Genomic DNA, 8769 nt, shown 5'->3' on the forward strand with positions numbered 1-8769 from the left:
AGGAAAGAATCTTTTACAAATACAACAACAGAGGAGGGAGCCCACAAGAGATGCATTTTGTAGAAAACGGATTCTTCTTCCACCTCTTGTTAATAGTCCAGGAAAATTCAACTAGTTCAAATATGAGGATTATAAAAGTCCTATGTAAAACCTCAGAAATAAGTAACAATAAGTAAACTGAGAGTAGCACAATTTTGCTACGGAATATGGAAATTTACCAGAAAATTGTTGCCATAAAACAAATTTATAACTTAACATTCCAACATGGATTTGAAAAACATAAGCAATCACAGCTATAAAGAAAAAAAATCACAAAAAGTAATATATTTAAAATTAAGGAGCCAGACAATGGGTCATTAATATTTAGTTTTTAAAAATAATAATATATTCAAAGAATTGATAATTTTGGAAGTGTGTAGTAAAGAATTAATGTTACCTAAAGAGAGGTGGCTTTTGCCCTCATATCCTGAGAGGTTATCTCCAGAAAGAGTGGCTTTGTTTACCTGGAGGACTATGGCCCCATTGGGTGGTCTAACAATGTGGTTTATGACATGGGCTTTGGGCCATGAGATAACACCTCTACCTTCAGAGGGGTTGAATACTAAAGTTTAGCCACATGGGCAATCAGATACTTATCCATGATTGAGCCCCAATAAAGACTGGCCACTAAGCTCATGTGCGCTTGCCTGCTTGACAATATTCTGTGTGTATATCACACATTGTTGCTGGGGATGTAATGCTATCCAGCAGTCCACTGGGGAAGAACACTAGAAGTTCACGGTTGGGAATGTCCTGGGCTGATCTATGCACCAATCCCCTTGGCTGACATTAATCAGGATCCTATTGTTCTAATAAATCATAACTGTGAGTTTAACAGCTGAGTTCTCAGAGTCCTTCAAGTAAATTGTCAGACTTAAAGTGTTGGAATCCTGAACTCTTAAGTTGGTGTCAGAAGTGAAGGTAGTCTCTTGTAGCTCCCCTAACTTTGCAGGACATTTTAAAAGATTTGTCACAATATATCATCAGATTTTCTAAGTCATGCCTTCTTAAAGAGTATTTTATGTCTGGATACAACAGACCTTGTTGAGTGGATGGATATGTGAACTACCTACTATTTGGTTAATTTTTGCTTTTAATACTAATCATTCTTGCTACATTTACTTTAATGCTATGTTAGCTTTAATGTGGATAGTACATTTGGTCCATAAAAAGATGTTTTTCGTGTGTGTGTGAATGAGGGTGAATTAAAGACATTGCTAAGTAAAAAGACAAAGTAATTATGTCTATTTTTGCCATTGGTCCCTAAAATGTATTCAGTCCAGCTAAAAGTCACTTCTGTGGCCCACAACAGTGACTTTAGAATATGGATATAATGAGGAATTAACTTTTTTCCATTATTTTTCTATTCATATATTATGTTCTGTCCCCTCAGGCCACTCTCAACATCTCCCATTCCACAGAGCCCCACTGCCCTTCTCTCCTGCTCAGCAGAACTCAGCCCTGGCTAAATCCAGTCTTAGTTGACTCCCTTCTTCCGCAGTGCTTCACTGCAGGCCCCTCTGCTCATCCTTAGCTAGTTTTGAATCATCAGTACTTCTCTGACCTCCCATTCCACCATCTATCCACCTCATTTCCTCTGCAATGTAACAGAAAATTAAGGCTAATAGAAATTCCGAAATTGTCTTGCATCTAGCAACAAAATGATCTGTATTCATACAAACTTTTGCCTCTTCAGTGGAAGGGGGACAGATCCTTTCATTTGTATTCTGGATTTCCTTACTTCTCATCTGCCTAAGTTTTATGTTCCTTTAATTATCTTCTCCTCCATCTCCTCCTATATCTTCAGTCTCTTCCTACAACCTTCAAATTGTTACCGTTTCTCCCATGTTGAATACCCCCATACAAGCCAATCCTCTCCCTTAACTTTAGGGAGTCCTCTAGATTTTTTTCCTAAGCCCTCTGGTTCCCTTAATAGCCAAGCTCCTTAAAAGGCTGGTCTACACCTATGAGGGGGGAGACCAAAAAAACCCCCCAGAATTTATAAAAAATTGTATATTTATTCAATTGTAAGTTTATGTATAAACTTCACTCGCCTTCAAAGTACTCTCTGATGCAATGCAACCTATCGAGACGCTTTTTCCACTGCTCCAAACCGTTTTTGAACTCATCAATTTTGATGTCTTTTAGTGTTTCTGCCTTTTTTTGTTTCACTTCCACATCTGCAAAACATTTCCCTTTGAGGACTTTTTTCATCCAAGGAAGCCAAAAAAAAAAAAAAAAAATTGGTTGGGGCAAGATCAGGTGAACAGGGAAGGTGGGGCACGCAGGTCATGCAATTTTTTGGTCAAAAACTGCTGAACACTCAGTGAGGTGTGGGCAACCGTGTTGTCACAGTGGTCACCTGTTTGCCACAACTCAGGACGTTTCTTCTGCAAATCGTTATGCAACCTTCTCGGAACTTCCAGATAAAATCTGTGGGTTAAGCCGGGCTCCGTGGCTCAGCCTGTAATCCCGCGCCTTTGGGAGGCTGAGGTGAGTGGATGGCCTGAGCCCGCGGGTTCGAGACCCGCCTGGACAGCGAGACCTCATCTCTACAATAAATCAAAAAATCAGCCGGGCGTGGTAGCGCGCGCCTGTAATTCCGGCTACTCGGAAGGCTGAGGTGGAAGGATCGCCGGAGCCCAGCAGGCGAGGAGCGGCCACTGCACTCCAGTCTGGGCGACAGAGTGAGACTCCAACTCAAAAAAAAACAGAACAAAACAATAAAAACCGTGGGTTCTTAGAATACTTACCTAGTGGCGGAAGCCTGTACTACAAGAGGCCTGCCCTCTCAAAGATATCACATATGCTTTCCTCCTGCTGCCCTCATCACTTAATTGGGCTGTATACTGTTGATCCTTCAAACCTAACTCTGCATTCACCTTATTTCTGGAAGCGTCCTCTTAGAAATTTGAGGGGACCACCTACATAGTACTAGTACTCCTGAGTTTTGGACCCATTTTTGGGTAAGACCAAAGAGTAAGGCAGGTGGAGGGCCGCGGCATCGCCTTTATCTTGACAAAGCCAATGCTGGGGAATGGGGAAGGCAGCTCCCCTCTTGTAGGCAGTAGGGTGAGCCCTGGGAACAGCTAGACCACCCCACTAAGTCACAGGAGAGCTGGGAATCACAGCCCCCGCCCCGATCCCTCATGGCACAGAACGGAGCAGACGTGCAGGGTGGGAGGGTAAGCTGACTTCCCCCAAGGAGAGGGGCTGGAAGAGAAACGCCTGCTTTCTCTACAGGTTCACCAGTCGCAAGTCCCACACCTTTGCAGGGCCGGAGGGAGGGAGCCTAGTGAGGTGAGGAGGCGTTTCCCCACCCTCCTCATCGTTCTGGCGGTTTTCTTCCACAAGCCTGCTGTGCTTAAACAGGAAGCCTCCGCGGGAGGAGGACAGTTTTAGTTTCGCCTCCACTGTCTTTGAGAAGCCCACCCCCTCAGTCCGCATCACCACTCCTCTGTGAACAAAACAGGAGGTGTGGCACTGTTCCCCCAGAACACTCCGAAATGGACCAAAACAGGACATTTAAAAATCAATTCCAGCAGGGCTCGGTGGCTCAACCTGTAATCCCGCGCGCCTTTGGGAGGCTGAGGTGAGTGGACTGCCTGAGGCCACGGGTTCGAGACCCGCTTGGGCAAATTGGCGAGACCTCATCTCTACAATAAATCAAACAATCAGCCGGGCGTGCTAGCACACTCCTGTAATTCCGGCTACTTGGAGGGCTGAGGCGAAAGAATCGCCGGAGCCCAGCAGGTCGAGGCTGCGGTGGCCGGGAGTGGCCACCGCACTCCAGTCTGGGCGACGGAGTGAGACTCCGACTCAAAAAAAAAAAAAAAAAAAATCAATTCCAGGCTACTCTGTGCTCAAGGCTGGAAATTCACTCTCTACTTCCTCCCTCAAATTATATCTAGTCACATTGTGCAACAACAGTAAGCAAGAGAGTCTTTAATGGTTTCAAATTAAAACATAAAGTTACTTCAAGAATAAAATGTAAGAAGTCATTTCAAGAATAAAGTACTAACAGTACACAGATGTGTCGCATGTAAATACAAACCACTTCCCATGATCAAATTTCCAAGGAAAAGTTGAAGGGCAAGTTAAGTCCCCTGCAAGTCAAGCCCTAATCTTTAAGAGACAGTTCCTCCAATGCCCTAACAAAGTCAATCTGTGCACCTACCTAGAGACTCTCGGTAGGTAGTTTCCCAGGTCTTCATTCCTTTTGAGGAGTCATTCCAGCCTGCTCTTTGCGATCTTGCCCTTTGTCTTCTGTTAGACTCCTCTGGGCCTCAATCATTTTTCTGACATTAACCATGAAGACATTTTCCCATTTCCTAGGGCTTTCTTTAAGGACAGTTAGATACAGGTGTATGCCAGTCTGTCTTGGACTTCAGATTTCATTCCCATTTCACATCTTTCTTATCTGCCCCTACAAAAGCTCTCTCGAAGAGGTTAGTCTCTTAAGAAAACCTTTCCCTTCCTCAAGTGCAATCAGCCTGTCATTTATTTCGTTTTTCATTCCATTACACCTGCTCTGAAGATGACTGAAGCACACATTTCAAGCCACCCTAGCTTCTGCTTGATTTCCTGAGCACACCTGATCTCTAGAGACCATATTCCAAGCACAATCTTTTCACCTGCCTTCTTAGCCTTTGGCTTTGCAGGAATTTCATTGAGCTGTTTCTCTACTGCAACTCAAATGATGTAGCCTTTATAATAAGAATACCTATTATTTGTTAATAAAACCACTCCCTTTCTATGAGTGCAGCTACAGTTTGAGCTTAAGATGACAGATAAAGCCATGGTGGGAACAAATGAAACTAACAAAACTAACAGGATGGAGAGTGACCCTTAAGAACCTGTGAGTAAGCCACAGGAACTCAATAAGTTAGTACAATATATACATAGTTTCCTCCTTTGGCCCTAGAAGTGGACCAAAATAATATGCACATGGATAGGATTTAGCTTATCCACACTAACTAGGCCTGCCAGTAACAATTTAAAGCTAAAACATTAGTGCTTTATAACACACATGAAACTTGGGTACAGATTAGTCCTCACCTGCAGAACTACGCAGTATACGCAGCAAATAATTGATCTCTCAAGTCTGATGAGTCTGTGTAGGAAAAGACTATCTTTTCACTATGATCATATATTTTTTTAAATCAGGGCTTTCACATCAAACAGAAATCTCATTCTGTAGGGGCTGCATGCCCACAAGAGGGTTAAAGTGTGGCTATATGCCTGGAGGCTGGTATCTGCTAAGGTCCTCTTGCCTTGTATTTGCTGAGGTCTCTGAAGGCTTTGTAGACTGCTGAGCCTAGTGTGACGTATAAATCAGGGGTTTTGCTTGCTTTTTAGGGCAGCCAGCAAGGCCCACCTGGGTTTTCTTTTTGAGGTGGAGTCTTACTCCGTCGCCCAGGCTGGAGTGCCACCCCAGTGTCGACCTGTTGGGCTCCAGTGATCCTTTTGCCTCCGCCTTCCAAGTAGCTTAAGGTGTGCGCTACCATGCCCAGCTAATTTTTGATTTATTGTAGAGACGTGGTCTCGCCAAGTTGCCTGGACTGGTCTGGAACCCATGGGTTCAGGCAATCCATACGCTTCGGCAATCCAAAGTGCTGGGATTACAGGCTGAGCCACCGAATCTGGCCCCACCTGGGTTTTCTCGAGCTCCTCTGCTTTTGAGAGGCACTCTCAAACATTCATGCATGTTTGCGTAAGGCTGGCAGAACCCTCTAAAAACAACTATTTGCCTATTATCATAAATCTCAGTAGTCCACCAAAGTGAAAGAAACTGCAAGACCTAAGGTTTAAAGACACGCTCAGAAAGCACAGCAGTTAAAACCAAACTGTGTGACTGTAAAGCCGTGCCAGATTGCAGAATAGAAGCCTCGAAGACCAAGGTCAAGAATTCATATGGTTTGTGCTTACTAAAGTACTACAAAAACTTAAAGCTACATACACAGCTCACTCCAAAAGTGTCAACTCCTCTTTGCTGTCCAATCCACCTCCTTGCTGTTGCCTTATGTCTTGACGATTTCAACCAACGCACCAGACTATTATGGCCTTCAGGAGGCCCATTAAATAATATGAAGCAATTGAGAAATAAGAATAAAGACATCACATATACGGACTATCTCCTCTATTACTGATGAAGTGGATATTTGAGAACCGACTAATTCAGCAGGCAAGCGCAGAATTAGAAAGATTAGTCTTCCAATCAAAGGCCAGGCCCACATTGAACTTTGAAAAATAAGGCATGGGTGAAGAGAATAGAATGTGTAGAATGTGTAGTTCTTGAAGGCTACTTGCTCCTAAGAGAAAAGGGAGGAAATGGCAGGGCTGTACGTATCTAAGTTCTTTTCCCGAACTCAGTATTTAGACAATCTACTCCAACTCCCTCGTGAGTTTTGAGCTATGACAAAAGTTGTTTGTACATTTCAGTGTTTGTTTGCCAAACTATGTTTACACATGCATATGCATTTCTGTGGATGTACACCTAGAAGTAAAATTGCTGCGCCATAAGTATGTATATGACTCGCTTTAGTAGATGCCATCAAATGATTTTCCAAAGTGGTTGTAACAATTTCAACTCTCACCAGCGGTGTATGAGAGATGCTCAACATCCTTGCCAACACTTATATGGTTGGTTATTTTAAAGTTTTATCCTTTCTGGTAGTGTGTGGGGGTATCTCATTATGGTTTTAATTTACATTTATTTGACTGCTGATGTTAAACATTTTCATATGCTTATTGGCCATTTATACATCCTCTTTGTAAAATGTCTGGTCAAGTCTTTTTGGCCATTTAAAAAAATGATATACTTTTTGTATTGATTCATAGGTGCTCCTCATATTTTCTGGATGTGAGATACTTATATTTTGGCATGTTTGAAGAAATGAAAGGTAGTTCTCTATAGCCATAGCACCAGAGACAGGAAAAGGGCAGATTGTACATCCACAACGATAAGGTGTTGGATTTTATGTGGAATGGCAGAACACTGCAGGGTCTGATGCTAGAATGTGATTGAGCTGACTTATGTTTTGAGAAAAGGGAGTGTTAGGACCACGAGCTCCTGGAATTAGGCAGACCAGTTAAGAGTTAAGAGTCTATTGCTGGTAGACTGGGCAAGAAATTATTGTGGCTTGAGCTTGAGTGAGGATAGCATAGATGGAGATAAGTAGAGAGTTTCAAAATATATTCTGGAAGGAGAACAGAGGATGTGTTTTTTGAATGTGGCTGAGCCAAGCAAAATGGTCATGCAAGAGAAGACCCTGTGTGACTGAATACACTAATTTCACTCGTAACTGAAAGGTAACTCACGACATCCTTCTTGGCAGTAGAGCCCTCCTGAGCTTGAGGTGTAAGTTTTAAAATATCAAAATTAATAATGAAGGAGAGAGCACAGGCAGAGAGCTGGGGGGGGGGGAACTGTGGTCCTTCTTTAGTCAGAGGAAAATCGAGAAGGATTAAAAGTAGAGTGAGCAAAAACTGCTCATCTTGGTTTTCTGATGTTACTAAAATGAAATAATATACTCCAGAAATAAACTACTTGTCCTGAAGTTGCTACACAAAAGAAAATGCTATTTAAAAAATTATTAATCACTGGCTGCAAATGAGAGGAGACCCCCCCAAAATAATTTATTTACTAAAAATTGTATATTCTTACAGGTTTAAACTTCAGTCACCTTCAAAATACTCTGATGCAATACACCCATTGAGGTGCTTTTTCCACTGCTCAAAAGTTTTTAAACTCGTCCATTTTGATGCTTCTGCCATTTTTTTGTTTCACCTGTTTCACATCGGCAAAATGTTTCCCTTTGAGCACTTTTTTTCATCCAGGGAAACAAAAAAATAGTTGTTTGGACGAGATTAGGTAATAGGGAGGGTGGGGCACCGGGGTCATGACATTTTTGGTCAAAAACTGCCGAACACTGAGTGCGGTGTAGGCAGGTGTGCTTGTAAATCACCCATTATGAAATGGGCAAAGGTGTTGAAAGAGTCTCCAAAAAAAAAAAAAATTCACTGAAGACAAATGCAGCTTCTCATAACAATGCTAGCTGGTACACTGATGTCGATGGGTTCCTAGAACACTTAGTGTGAGAAGCCCGGACTACAAGGAGCCCGCTCTTCACAAGATAATTCCAGGTTGTTTGGGGGTTCCCCTCACATACCAAAATACCTGTATAACACCATTACTATGAGTTTATTTTCCTGACATAATAAGAGGTCTAAAAGAAGATGGCTGCTGGTGTTGGTTCAGTAGTTCGATAATGACAGGGTTGGCATCTATGATTTTCTTACCTTTCTCTCATGCTACTGAGAGTAGCATTCTCATGATAGGTTTGGACCAGCAACAATCTATCAACAACTTGTTTATAAGCAAGGTATTCTTTTAAAGAAAGAAGATATTGGTTTTTGGGTAGGCAATTAACTGAGTTCTCTACAACAATCTAGATTTAGGAATAATATTGGACAAAGAAATAGGATAAAACCATGCTACTTTATGCTTTTCAAATAGATGAAAATTTTTCAGAAGTTAGCAGAAATGAGTTATTGATTTTAATTACGGATTTAAACATATTGTAACTGTTAACCTAGAAAACAATATGATCAGGTATTAATTAAATTGAAAAATTCATCCAGTAAGGAATTGAGCCTATGACATATGCATAGTACTGTGCTAGGCTGTATGAGAGATATAAAAACGTGATTTACATCCCCTGCTTTCAA

The sequence above is a fragment of the Carlito syrichta genome, unplaced genomic scaffold, assembly GCF_000164805.1.
Source record: "Carlito syrichta isolate Samal-C Ts95f unplaced genomic scaffold, Tarsius_syrichta-2.0.1 Scaffold106261, whole genome shotgun sequence".
In the NCBI taxonomy this organism is placed as follows: Eukaryota; Metazoa; Chordata; class Mammalia; order Primates; family Tarsiidae; genus Carlito; species Carlito syrichta.